At 33.8% G+C, this 15640-nt stretch overlaps 1 pseudogene; it reads left to right on the plus strand.

The window, feature by feature from the left end:
• The first annotated feature begins 10307 nt into the window (after positions 1 to 10307).
• Positions 10308 to 11699, plus strand: LOC135142117 (putative gustatory receptor 28b; annotated as a pseudogene).
• Positions 11700 to 15640: the final 3941 nt, after the last annotated feature.

Consider the following 15640-nt stretch of genomic DNA (forward strand, 5'->3'; position numbering starts at 1 on the left):
CTGTGATCGTCTACAAAAGTGGGACCCTACATTGTGTTTTGAAAACTGGCGGGAGCCGTTCGTTCATACGAATTGGCGCACTGCGGAGCGGGAAGAGTGACGGATTTAAAAAACTTATATTTGGAAAAAAAAAACTATGAAAAATAAATCCAATAAGAGCTCAAGAGACCTTGGCCAAGGGCCCCAGAAGAGCTTAAAGAATTTATTCCTCAGAGAAAAAAAAACCTTTATTTTCACTCGAACCTGAGAACATAGAATAAATATTAACAACCTTACAAGTACAACAAGAAACAAAATAAAAAAAGTCGCGGAATTCTCAGAAAGTAAATGGATGGCAACGTCCCAGATATTACGGTAGTGTGGCCTCTACAAACAAGATGGGGGCGCACAGCGGGTGCAGGGTGACGGCCACACTCCCCGTGGAGGTCCACATAGTCCTACCTCACCACTTCACGCGCGTGGTCTTACGCACCCGCATGATATAGGTTGACCTTCCTGTTTCCCGCAAATAAGGTAGCTGTGTAAACTCCGAGTCCGCTAGGGCCGGAAGTCTAGCAAGACCCGTAAACACTCGCACGGAGACGCCGACGCCACCGCGTCCACACCACACGACCCCCGGGTTAACTAGCGTTATCAAAATGAGTATTCGGATTTCAGACAAGCAATAAGCAAAATTTAATTGGCCACACTCCATCAACACTTGTTTTAAATAACAAAGGAATTTAAATGAGATTAAATTATGCACGTGTGATCAACAATCTTATACAACAAGGAAAATGAAATGAGGAATTATTCATGTTTTTATCAATAACTTTAAAGAACAAGAATTTTGAAAAAGATTAAATTGTTCACATTTTGGCAATGATTTTATTAAATTAAGCTACATTTACGTCGCTGATTCTTATCAAAGAAAATAACGAAGCAATGGATTTTATTGAAATATTTATCTGACATTAAACAAAGAAGTTACGACTGCATTAAAATGATCTGGGCAAAGTTACGTTGTTTACCGAATTAAACAAACCAAAAAAAACAAAACAACACATAAAAATACGACACATAAAATATGCAAAATAAATAAAATATAGGCAACCATGGGTGCACATTCGATTTGAATTATGTCTTTCTTTCAATGATATTCATTTTTAAATTCATCGACAAAGCTTTTGGTCAACAACAAATCCCCGATGACTAATACAAAAGCTCACAAAGGACGCCCTTGAAATTCCCCAGTCAACATCCCGTACCCCCACCCTAACACTTTCTCTTTCTATTTTTAACGGTTGAATATTTGAAAAACTTACATGAAATTTTCCAGAATTAGAGTTTACAACAAACGATTAATAAATCGAGGAAAAGCCATTGAAATACCTTAGATATTATAATGTCAGTCAAATTAATGTGCCTAATTAATCGATGTTACTAACACAAAGAAAAATCCCCCGTCCCCCAGACTATGATATTATTAATTTTCTAATGCCGTTCTCAGCGTTATTTTTGGTAAAGATTCACTTGTTCAGATTATTCAGATTACGTTTGAATTTACTTTACTCACACGTGCTGAAATTATGCAACGCAAAATAATAACTCGAAAATTGCCATCCAACTTTCCGTATAACATTCGCTAAATAAAACTACCCTAGCTAACGTAATTCCCTGAAAAGCCCTACTAAAGCGGGTTGAAATTATGTTGAAAAGGTTAGTATGAAAATTAACGGCCATGGCGTCATCCGGAATGTGCCGCCATTTTTGTAGCGTCCGTTCGCGTATGTGAGACACACGCGAAGCTCACATGTGTGGTTCCCGGGTCTCACCTACTCCGTAACCATCGAGAAGCAACGCCGCTTCTTCCATCAGCACACACGGAATCACGTGGAAAACATACCTCTTGGATCTCCAAATCAAACACGTGTTCACCACCGAAATAAGGCCTCTCTCTGTTAGAAACGGAGCAGAGAAATCTTACGTTCGCTGGTTCGTCAGGGGGATGGAACTCCGTTGGAAGGAATCACCGCTGAAAACGGAAACAAAAACGCACAGACACTTGGAAAACGCAGAGAGCACCAACTTGACGTCTTACTCGAAAGAAAGACGAAGTCAATATGGCTGCGACTCACCCTTCTCCATAGACAAAGCAAGAGAGTTTGTCTATGCCCTTCTCCAACACGACCCTTCTGGGCACCTCCCTCTTAGTGGTTTTCGTTTCTTTCCATTTCTATCCCTTTTCTTACCAAAAGTTTGGCGCGCGGAAATTTGGTTCGAAACGGCTCACTACATAATATTTCATAAAATATTCTCTAGCCGACTTCAAATTCTTCTAAAAATTCTTTTGAATAAACGTTTTCCGCTTCTTCAGTTTGCACTTTCCTTACAAAAACGTTGATGACATCATCACAAAATTTCATTGAGAGAAAACTCATGAAACGTCCGCACAGCACGCTTCTTTACATTTACCTTGACATTGCATACATATCATTATTTTAAGTCACAAGGATTCTCATAAAAAATAAAATTCGCAAAATCAAATTGTATACATAATTTTTACAAAAAGATTTGTTTTATTTTACTTCAGGGGCGAGAGAAGTTCTGTAGAAATATCCTTCGACCAATTTTTTTCTCCTAATTGTTATGTTCAGTATCAAGTAAACTTGGAATTTATATGTACAAAGGCCAGAACGAGTTTATTACTTAGGTAGTCTTTTAAAGCTGACACTTACGTAACAATTTGTATACTTCTGAGACAATGGTGTTGTCTAGATTCTGGGTTTCTAGAAGCCTCAGTGGCCCTTAGACAATTATCAATGGTTTCCTTGGTGAGTGATAGGATCCTCCAATTGTACCCCCTAATAATAAACCCTAACCAATCTCGTGTTCTCTTATGCTCACACTCTATATAGCTAAATAGATTATCCCTGCCAAAGTCTTTCACTCAGAAAGTGACGTTGACGTCCATCTTCCGAGTGATGTTCCAATGTGCACTTGCGTCAATAGGAAGTCCTCCTCGTGCTAAGTTGCGGTTAAATCTCGTTGCCAGACAGTTTCGTTCGTCCACGTTTTCCTGTTAGAACCCATCTATATATTTATGTCAGAGTATCCTGGGTAATTACTTTTCTTTTGTAGAGTGTCGCCAGATTTTGGTTTCTCGAAGTGTCTGCTTTGCTGTTCTACTTGGCTCGCATACTCATTTACTATGTACAATTTTGAAGTGACGTCATCACATTAGTGGTAGCGATGATTAGACAAATTTTGGTTAGCGTTTTACCATCTACATGATATACACCTAATATAAATACAAAATTTGACAACAATCGGCCCAGTACTTTCGGAGATTATCTGTCTAATAAAAATCCGGGACGGCAGACAGACGGACAGACGGACAGACGCACAGACGGACAAACGAACAGACAAACGGAAACGGGAGACCTATTTCTTCGTCTTCTAGGGGTCATGAATGATCGAGAAAATGTAAAAGTAGAGAGTCGGCCGACGGACTCGATTACAAAATACTTCCTTTGCTTACGCTCGAGAAGTAAAAATTGATTACGGCATCTCAAAATTTTGCCGATTAAATTATTTCGCAAATGTGCAAAATATGAACAGACTTTTAATCATTGCAATCATATTTTTTAGATTTGTGACTCAAAAAAATTAATGAATCAGTCAATTTATTATTGATCAAATTAAGAACGAGCCATCCCATTTTCTGGAAAATGCGAGCATAGGCTCATCTTTATAACAATAAAATAATGACAAGTTAAGAATTATAATAATAACATTCAGAATATTTTGTTCAATAGAGGCTTATGAATAATTTTAGTCATCTGTTTTGGGGCGATAAACTCATTAAAATCAGACAAATGTCTACGTGACATTTTTCCGATGTAATGTATTCCTGTTGATAATGTGCTATAAATAAATTTTTTGCAATCATAACCTTTTTTGATGACCTTGGCCGCATTCAACAGCATGCGGGACGTCGAACATCTCGCACAGATGCGTTTTGCTATGAGGTCATTGTTTATAAATAAAGCTGGGCAGTCGAAATTTATTCATCCTATCTACTTGTCTGAAGTGCGGCCGGTGCATCCTTGCCTTACTCGCTTCTCGCTTTCCAATTGCGCATCATTTTTAATAATTTACAGAAATAGTTTTATTTTTAGCGAAACCGACACTCGAAAATTATTAAAAATATTATTATTATATCGTGAATATGGTTTTTAAAATCATGAACTGACGTTCAGTTAACGTTAGTTTTCTCATAATTTTCGTCGCGATGCGTAACGTCGGTTGCGAGCCACTGGTCTGCTGTGGTCCATACGCAGCGCATAAATTTCAACCGCCTAGCCCTATTTTTTTTAGCATTACACTACATCTGTCCAAACTGATATACGTGTCATTGCAAAAATGTTGATGAAAAAAAAACTTAATAGGCATGCCGTCGTCACGTTTCCGGCAGCGAGGGAAGTACTGTCTAAACTCTTTAGACCAATTTTGAAACGAAATAATTAAGAAAATAACTAAAATCAACTAAAAATGACAAGAAACTTTTTTTATTTACTGTACCTATTTCTATCCGATCCATCGAATGCAAATGTTGGTCCAGTGAAGAGCGTAAACGACAAGAATAATTCTATGCTTGCCACAACTGCTTAGTTACTCATGTAGATTTTTTATTGAGTTTGGAAATAATTCATAATGACATATAGAAATAAGGTAAAACAAATTTCATTCAGAATTTAGCAAATTAATTGGCACTTAGTTTTAGTTACATTCAATTACTTAAATATTTGAAAATTGTAAGAGTGTTATACTCCTAATGACAAACGATTTTTTTATATGTTTTTACTAACCCGAAATCTAGGACAGTTATAACACTTCCTCTTGTCTTCCATAAAAGCGAACTGTTTTTTTGGGGTTAGAAATATAGGGTTTAAAATATAGTCGCAGTCGCAGGTAGTTTAATAATAATTTATGTAAGTTTACACTATGTATGATGAATTGATGAAACAAATTCTTAATAGTGCCGCAAATTTTAATAGTTAGATACATATATTGTAAGTAGCAGCAGAAGGAGACAACATATACCATTTGTAGATGTTTGTTAATTCATCTACAACACTCTTGCACTAAACTGTAGCAAAAGTACCCAGTATGTGCCAATCGAAACAACAACCTACAAACTAACATGAAGAAAAGCTATCAGTTGTTTTACTGCTTACAGAAACTATCAAATCCCTGGTGATTTTGGGCAAAGCATACGAGGACAAATAAACTTTTCTTCTGTTTACCATAAACATAAGAGTTTCAACCTGAAAACATGTGTCACATTCGTTGAAAAACGCGTCTGTACATCTTACATCGTTCTTCACATTCTGAACAGATCCATGCAACACCAAACGTGTAACAGAATTTCTCAAATCGTCATTCTAAAAACCGACAATTAGTGGTTAAAAATTAATCAGGTCCTAATATACTTTTTGTTCTAACGTTTGGCAGACCTCCAGAATTACCAAAAATCGTGCAATATCCATAAAAATCCACAAAAAATAAATCAAATTCAGAACACTATTCTCGTTGCTTGTTGCAAACACATAAAGAAGGTAGGGATAAATGACAAAATGTACATAACAACTAAAAATGATGATTGTGGCACTGTTGCAGAAACAGTTATTGATATCTCTCACTGCTTCAGTAGCCCAAATATAGCTTACAGTGGCATAAGAAATGCAGTTTTTGGTTACTCCTAGAAAATTATTTTCAAACAATTTAATTTTGGAAATTATACAACGTACTTTTCTTCTTTAAGCATTCTCTAATGCATTTTTCAATGCAGAAAAATTTTGCTCTTGCCACCGTCAAGAAAAACCAGTATTGCAACTCGTGAACTATTATTATGGTACAAATGACATATATAGGAAAATATTTGCTCAAACCACGCCAAGAAAAATTCCGCCACATTAATAGGTCAAGAATGTACAGAAGAGGTAAATATATAATCAAAAGACCTACAATAATCTTCGACTTCTTACGAATCTCTTGATAGAAATTTGGAAAAATCAGACAATCAATTTTTTCAAAATTGTGCAAAATGGTACAAACATATTTGTATTTGAAAGGGGTGCTTAAAATGAAAACTGATGACATTGTGATACCAGAAATGACATCAAAGTAAGGAACCACAATGTCGATAATGCCCCTGAACCCCAATGATCCATAAGTGGTAACTTGCATGTCTTTGACGAAACCATAAGCCGCCCAAGTTCCTAAAAATGGCGATTAAAAGAATTTGGAAAATGATAATTCAACTTACCAATAAATGCCATAAAAATAACGTCAAAAATATATATTTTCCAAGACCAAGCCAAGATATGGTGGTTTTGGGATTTGTAGTAGTTTATGGGAAATAAACCTATTAGTCAGGAAAATTGAAGCACTGGTAAAAATGTAGCGAAAAGTTCAGAATTTATTGAAATTTTCTGCTTAAGCATTTTGTCGGTACATATAATACTTATTACTACTCGACATTTAATGGAACCTTTTTCTTTATTGACACTCGTAATGAACGACAAAAAAGTAAAGAATTTGTCAAGAAAATTATCAATAGTATAGAAGTTAGTTCTTATCCATTACTTATCTAAATTAAATTTTAATCTACCAAATAATTCCTCTCCATCTTTAAATAAACGTCGATTAATTATTATTGATAAAGTCGCGTTACCCAAAGTTAAAAAGTTATTGCACTAAACAGCATCAGAATCATCCAGTACGTACTAATCGAACTGAGAATCTACAAATTCAATGTAGAGAAAACTCATTGATCTCTACTTACAGAAACGAGGAGACTTCTGTTGATTTTAGGCAAAGCATAAGCCGATAGTCGAACTTTTCTCTTAATAACAATCAAAACAAGAGTTTTAAGCTAGAAACCAATTAACTTTTTTGTTTCAAGATTTTGCACACTTTTTACCTGATCTTTATTGTCGACAAAACCTCCAAGCATCAAGAAAATCACAAATCTCTTGAAACTTTGAACCTAGAAATACGATTTTCAACGGTTACAATCAATTTTTCCATAGCAAAAAGTACTTGTTTTTCCAGTCGATGGCAAACTTCAAGAATCACTAGAAGTCTAGACGTCTGGAAAAATATCCAAAAGAAATGAACATAGTTGAAAAAACTGGTTTCGTTGCTTGTCATAAACACAAAGAGTTCATATGGACATATCACTAAATGTAAGTAGGTGCTCAAAATGATCATTGAAGAGCTTATGTTGAAACATTTATTGACGTCTTCAATTGTTTGAGTGATATGAGTGTAACTTGTAACTGTTGAATCAATGCACTCTTTACTAATTCCTGAAAAAAATATTGTGCAGCAGAAACATGAAAAACTGCATTTACCTCTTTTCAGTCCTTTCCTCAAATATGTATCTACAGCTAAAATCCTTGCTTGAATGAGTGTCACGAATAACCAGTACTGTACTTCGTGCACAATTATAATAGTATACAAAATATAAAAGGCGAAGTAATTATTCAACCCTTCCCATGAATTATTACCCCACATGAACAAATCAACAATGTACAAGAATGGCAAATATAGCATCAAAAACCACTGAATTAACTTAGATCGTTTTCGAATCTCTTCAACACAAACAGACGAAACCAAGTTATCAATCTTCTCAAAATGATCAAAAATAACACAAAAGTGTTTAAATTTCAAAGGAGTCGACAACAGGAAAATGGACCCGCTAACGATGACTTCACTGACGTCAAAAGATGCTATAGCAAAATCAGCAGTGCCTCTGAAACCCAGAAATGTGAAAGTGGCTAACTGCATATCGTTGATGAAACCCCATGTAGCCCAACCCACTGAAAAAATTAAAGAAGTATTTGATTAATGATTTTTGAACCTACCAAGAATTGTTGTAATAATTACATACACAAAATATGTTTTCCACGACCATTGGATAATGTGATGATTAACACTTTGGTGATGTTTTAATGGAAACAAACATGCTAGTTTGAAAAATTTTAATGAAGGAAAAATGCTTGAAAAGAGTTTCGGGTTTAATGTAATCTGTTGTTTGAACATTTTGTGTTAGGGGATATGTTATTTTTTTGGGTATTATACCTCCCATTAAAAATGTATGGTTTATATTACACATATCCACCAAAAAAACAAACTGTTACAAAGCAACACGACAAAGTAAATTGTGATAAAATAAGAAAGAAATAAATGGAAGGTTTTTTAAATGCATCGATATTAAATATTAATAATAAACTGTTTCATTAGGAAAGGGGTGGATCATACTTTTTGTGACTAAATTATATAGAATTATATGATTGATCACTCAATGACCTGACACTAACTCAAACAAGTCACAGAAAACATTTTCTACAATTAATTATGTTCCTCTCCATCCAAGAATTGTCAAGACTTGTTCTTTGTAAAAAACATTGTAACAACCATGTCCTCACGCGTTGTAAGTAGAAAGTAAGCAGTGCATCTGGGTTCTTAATTATATGTCGTCCAAAATAAATTACTCTCAGCTCCTGGTCAATTATTTACCTTCTTTAGATTTGTTCTTCATTAATTTTTTACAATTTTCTTACTCTCTTCTGCTATTAACCATCGTTTTCTGTTTTATGCTCTTCTTCTGCTTTCATGTAGATGTAGCATCGTGCATTTTGTTTTATAAAAGTTTCTAGAGTATTTTTAATGAAACTTTCTCTCTCCACGGCAAGTTTTCATCTCAAACAAATCATCACACTTTGTTGCCTTTTTATACGTATATTTTGTACCTACTACTCTTGCAAATATTTTTTTGTAGAAAAATAAGATGTTCGACGAACTGAATAGCGAATCAACGAAGACGACGTTTACGCAATTATTTCCATCTTTCTATCGATCTGTCCTTTGTCGGCTATCGTCTGCCTGTCTATGAATTTATTGATAGATAACTTCCGAAACTACTGAACTGAATGTCATGAAATTTTACATTATTTTATTAACATCATGTAAATGGTAAAACACTGAGCAAAATTTGTTTAGTCGTCCCCACCAACAATTTGATGACGTCTTCTCAAAATTTTTCATGGTAAATGCTATTTAAATTTTAGAAAATAACATACTTCCACCTTCGTGATTTAGGAATCCATCTTTATTTTATAGGTAAGCAGAGAAAAATGTTGTGCCTCGGTGGGATTCGAACCCACGTCTCCAAGCATTCCGGGCTGGTATGCTGACCGCTACACCACAAGACAACTTATCTTTGCTCTGCTTACCCATGTGTTATTGTGCCGCTACAATTTTTTACCCTAGACTTTCACATTTTTATAAAAAAAATTAAATTGTATAACAACGTTTTAAAAATTTCATTTAGAAAGTGCGAAATCAAATGCTTTGAAATCTTGCAAACGTGTTATATAAGTACATATAGTTGAATTATTCGAGTTCAGTAGCATGTCTATTGCAAAAACCTATAAGATGTTATCAAGACACATTTTTTTGAATTTCAAAGCCGCCTTTAAATCATTTCTAGCCAAATGCATGTCTTAAATGTTTCAGCTTCTTTTTGTCGCTTTTAACTGCAATCATAATCTTCTAGAACCACCCCGGTACGACGCTTATGGTCGTCAGAAATCTCTGGTCTTAATTTTACGCCGGTGATGATTCATCCTCAATACGACTGAGCGACGGAGCGCTAAAAAACGCCTGAAAACGGAAGTCGGGACTGGGGATGTCGGAGAAGTCTAGAAGCAGTGACGTAGGGTTTCGAGAAGAACGGCGTACTGTTTAAATAGAGTCCACAATTCCTAAGCTCTAGAATTTTTACTTAAGTATTATAGCAATCGCAGAATACACAGTTGAACATTTGTTATTACATGATAGAATCCATGAACTCTCACAAAATGAAGTAGCTTATTATGTTGAAAGGTATAATAGCGAAATGTGTTCATAGATAGATGCACGAGATAAATATATAAAATCAGAATAATTCATTATTATTATTGTTAATTAAAAACAATCGGTGCAAACCTTATGCGTCCTTAACGGCAGCGCTATTATTAAAATAAATCAACTTAGAAACCAATTCTTTGAATTCCGATAATTCCTTCCTTTTTGTAAATTACAGTGTGTAGTTGAACAACAAATAAAACAAGGACAAATTGTCAACTGCAGAAATTTACCCCACATTTAACGACCACCCATTTTCAATTACTATTATTATAATTCATCAAAAATGTATGCACTGCTAAGTCAATACTGTTTGCTTCGTGCTTACGTAATCCGCTCATTTTTAAAATATGAGTGAAAAGAACGTTATAGTAAACCAACAACTTCTCCATACAATTCTTCCTTTACTGAAACTATCAAGATTCGTGGGCCTGTGTCCTGTAGCCTATCAGCCTCTCCATAAAAATTTCAGCGGCATTCGGTGGTCTTGGAAAATTTACGCGTTGAATTTTTTATTTGCTGTTATTTTCGGTACAAATTAACGTCATTTACTATATATACTAATTACCAGTTTTAGCATTTTGGGGCATGTGGGGCTTCATCAAAGACATGCAGTTAGCGTCATTTGTCTCTTTAGGTTTCACAGACACAATAGACATCGTTATTTCCACATCTGATGTCACAGACATCATTTGTACTTCTTTCTATTTCGTCATATCAACGCCGAAAAGATTCAAACAATTGAAAATCATAATTGATAATTTTGATAAAATAGATTTTCTCATTCCACCAGTACGTGTAAAAGAAATTAGTCACACAAGTACCATTTTGGGAACATGCTGGACCATTTTTCTACCAGTTCTTTATATTCTTGATTTGTTTATGTGGGGAAATTTTAACTGGAGAGGTATCAACAGCTACTGTGCATATTATGTTTCCTATTCGGTAGTAATAATGCACGAGATGCAGTACTGGCAATTGATAACACTAACTACAAGCAGAATCTTAGGTGTTAACACCACCCTTGAAGAAATTTTGAACGGGAAATCAGGTTTTTAAAATTCAAAAGTTTCACTACATCTACATTTTTTTTTTGTAGCTGATATTAACAAAAGCCTTTCTGCTATTATTAAAAGCTATCACCTCATAATTGATTCAATTAACAGAATAAATCAGTGTTTTAGCATCAATGCGTCAGTGATAATTTTAAGTTGTTATATCCATTTGGTTACAAGTCCATATCAACTTTTTGTCATGATTACAAGCAACGAAACCAGTATTTTAAACTATGTTTACCTTCTTTGGGTTTCTCTCCAAATTTTCAGACTCATGTTAATATTAGAAGTTTGTCATAACTGTACACGAGAAGTATGTTAGTTTTTTCTGACTATTCCTTCTCTGACGGATTATTATTTGTAGAGCCAGAAAACTAGGAGTTATGTCGTTTTATTGTTGGTTTGTAAACTAGACAATAACATGAAGGAAGATGTAAGGATAAATCCGCACTTGTTTTCAAAATAGTAATAATTTTTTTTAAGGCCAACACGTTCCTTTTTGTGGTAAATAAGAAAAAAATTAAGTTCGAAGCGTATGGTTTGCAAAAAATTGACAGAAGTCTTCTGATTTCGGTAAGTTCTTGATATCTAGATGCTACTAAATGAAGTTGATTAAAGATTGCAGATTCTATCAGTAACTACTGGATGATTTTACTTCAGTTTAGTAGGAAACGTATTACGGTGTAGACAATAATTGTAGCAAAAAATACATATAGGGCTGTTTAGCATCACTGAGTAGCATAGACCTTGTACATATTACAGCTCACTAAAATGTTTTAGGTTCGCTAAAAATAATAAACACAATATATATACCTCATATTATTTCAATCATAAGCGGGTGTCTGGAAAATGGTGGATTAAAAATCCTCCATTGTTACAGGTCTAATGACGTTTAGGAGTTTTAATTCTGCTCGTCACTACCAAAAGACAAACAACGAATACATTTTTCGAACATATTCTCTCCAAATCTGAAGCATTTAAAACCCATATTCGTAATTACATCACCGAAGGTTCTGGTCCATGTTCTGATACCTTGCCAAAGACCCAATTTTCTAGATTGGTTTTCTGTTTTCCTATTCTTGCAGCTTCTTAAGGTTCTCTACTTCTTGTTCTTCATCTTTTTGTTGGAGTATGTCCAGTCGATAATCTTCCAGGAAACCACTTCAGATTTGTTCTTCAATTTTCTTCCTTAATGTCTATTCCTTAGTTTCTTTCTCATTTTCATCCTAGAACGTCTCTTTAAGGACGTAAGTGACTTTCTTGCGGTCTTCGACTTCTTCTCAAGAGATTTTTGAATGAAAGATAGGCAGTGATATGTTCTGAATTAGCCACCTAATTCTTCTGGTTATGCTTGGTTGTTGAAGTGAAATGATTAAAACAAACAATTTTATCATTCGCTGAATTTATTTGTCCAATAAAAAAGGTTTCAACAATTTTCCGTCGTTACAGATTGCGAATACAAACTCCCAAAAGTCTACTGCTATTTCTTGCCCAGCCCTTGGGTACATTGTTTTAAAACAATTTATTAAATATTTTTTGTGCAATTCTTTTAAACTGGAGTCTCTAAAATGTACTTGAATTTTTATGTTGCTATGTTTGTTTTTATTCCATAATTAAGCAATAGTAAGACTTCACTAAACCTGCTATATGAGCGTCGTGCTCTATATTGGTAAAGACAAGACGGTTTAAACAATAAAAAAAATATAGTAATAATAAACAAAATCAAGATATATTCGTAAACCCTAAATACAAATTCAAGTATTTCATGCAAAATCGGTAATGTTATTCTTAACCCTGCTCCTGAAGATGCCACTTACGAAAGTAGGCGAAACATTGAGCTCAAAAACTCAATTTACATGGTTCCAACTCGGAAATTATTAATAATTATGCAATATAATACAATAAATTGTTGCTGGAGATGATTCACCAAATTTTGCTTAGCGTTTTACCATCTACACGATAAGTAAGCCTTGTGGTGACCAAATTTGAATTGAAATTTCGCGCTGACAAAAAACACACGGCGTGAAATCGCATTTGAATAATTTGAATTTGAAAAAAAAAATTAATTCAAGAAAATCGTTAAACGTCGGCAACTATATGGGGTATTCCATACCAAATCGACCACTTTTTAACCCGACCCCTTTTGATATGCCTGAAAGTTTTTCTTCCTTTTCTATCCTATAAAAGACGTTTCTCAGAATTTTTTCAATTTTTTTTACCCGACTCAAAAAAAGTTATGAATTTTTGAAAAAAACCGCTCATTTTTTTTTGAACTGCTAGAACTTTTTCAAAAATTGACCGTTTGGGACCGTTTTTTTTTCAAAATTTTTGTTTTTAAATGTACTTTTCGGAAAAAAATATACCAAAATTTTTAAAGTTCATCTTATAAGAAATTTTTCAGTTTTTTGAGAAAAACCATCAAATTTTCGAAGTTCGCCATTTTTTATTTTTTATTTTTTTTTCTCATAAAAAACTTCAATCAATTCTCCAATTATCCCCACTAATCCCGGAGTGGGCCGATTCTTTTTTCTATTTTTTTTATTTAATTGAAAAAAAAATCTTTTCATTTTCAATAGTAAACAATTTTTTTTTATCTATATTATTTATATTACAAAAGAAACATAATTAAATGATTTTCAGGTAATATATTTTTTATTTATAATATATATATATAATATAATAAGGATTACAACATCGATCGAATTGCTTATTTGATGCCATAATGTTTCGATGAAATTATTTTGATAAATGTAGATAAGTATAATCAAAATAATTATCGCTTCTAAAACAATGAATCAGAAGAATGTTCATAAACTAGAGAAAATTGTTCTTTTTATTAATCAAATATAATGACAATAATCTTTAATTCAATACTAAAACGCACTGAAGATTTATGGGTTATGTTCTAACTCTCAATTTAAGACAACCGTATAGATTTATGGATTAGAACATATAGTGAACCAAGACCTATAAGGTTATATGGCCATCATAAAAGTAGTTGACCGCAAATAAATACCCCCTTTGTGTGGTTCGCACTAAGCTTACCGGTTGACAATAAATCATCTTCTAAACATTTCTTGCTCATATTTAATAGGGCCGGCTTTCAAAGCGAGTGGTTATTTCGGAACCCTCAGCGGCTGCAGGTAGTAAAGAAATAGTGGAGTGGTGGATTTTCATATTTAGTGAAAGCCGCCCCTGAACGAAACCTCAAGAGCCGGTCGAGCTGCAGTGGACACGTTATTTACGACCCTAAAACCTTTTCTATTGTAAACAACTTAACTTCGACACAATGGGATGATTTTATGATGGCCATATAACCTTATAACTCTTGGTTCACTATACTTGCGTGTATCGAATAAACTGGCTATAGGTAAGTCTGTAATTGTCAGCCCTAGTTTATCGATCCGATTGACGTATTAAGATTTGAATCTCAGTCATATTAATCGTAGATTAAGATTATAAATAAAAAATATATTACCTGAAAATCATTTAATTATGTTTCTTTTGTAATATAAATAATATAGATAAAAAAAATTTTTTTTTTCTTTTGAAAATAAACAATTTTTTTTTTTCAATTAAATAAAAAAAATAGAAAAAAGAATCGGCCCACTCCGGGATTAGTGGGGATAATTGGAGAATTGATTGAAGTTTTTTATGAGAAAAAAAAATAAAAAATAAAAAATGGCGAACTTCGAAAATTTGATGGTTTTTCTCAAAAAACTGAAAAATTTCTTATAAGATGAACTTTAAAAATTTTGGTATATTTTTTTCCGAAAAGTACATTTAAAAACAAAAATTTTGAAAAAAAAACGGTCCCAAACGGTCAATTTTTGAAAAAGTTCTAGCAGTTCAAAAAAAAATGAGCGGTTTTTTTCAAAAATTCATAACTTTTTTTGAGTCGGGTAAAAAAAATTGAAAAAATTCTGAGAAACGTCTTTTATAGGATAGAAAAGGAAGAAAAACTTTCAGGCATATCAAAAGGGGTCGGGTTAAAAAGTGGTCGATTTGGTATGGAATACCCCATATGCACTTTTAGTTCTTTTTAGGTAGTTGGTGGCTCTCTAGGGGAATTTGTCGGTAGTATCTAGCGAGAGGGTTAGTAGAAGTTAGCTGACTTTGTCGCATTCTGTGAATGAATCATGCGGTAAGGAAGCTAGGTTAAGTTTAGTTGAGCGAAGAGAGAAGTTAGGAGAGCCATTGTTTAAGGACAATTAATCGTAACGACGATGCCACAGTTTCCCTAACACGCTTAGCTAATTCTTGCGGTTTTTCCAAGCGGAAATATGCCAGTTTTCGACCGACGCTAACACGGGATGTAAATTTGTTTTATTGTTTGTAAATTCACAGTTCATGTTAGGATTGTAATCGTTAACTAGTTCTAACACCATTTAACGGTTCTGAAATTTGTTTAGATAACGTACTTGCTAGGAGATTTCATGAGATTCATTTAGTCAGGACTCATCGTTTGTTTACCAAGTTATGAATAACGTTTCTGGATGCTTATAGTTAAATGTTACATTAAACACTTCTTAATTCCTCACACAAGATTGCTAATAGTTCAATAGTTAAATCAATCTCACGTTGTCCCACCGTGAAAGTACGGTAGAATTCATAATATCGTGGACTGA

The sequence above is a fragment of the Zophobas morio genome, unplaced genomic scaffold (assembly GCF_036711695.1).
Source record: "Zophobas morio isolate AGI-343-1 ecotype UQ-CSIRO unplaced genomic scaffold, CSIRO_AGI_Zmor_V1 ptg000046l, whole genome shotgun sequence".
Taxonomy (NCBI): domain Eukaryota; kingdom Metazoa; phylum Arthropoda; class Insecta; order Coleoptera; family Tenebrionidae; genus Zophobas; species Zophobas morio.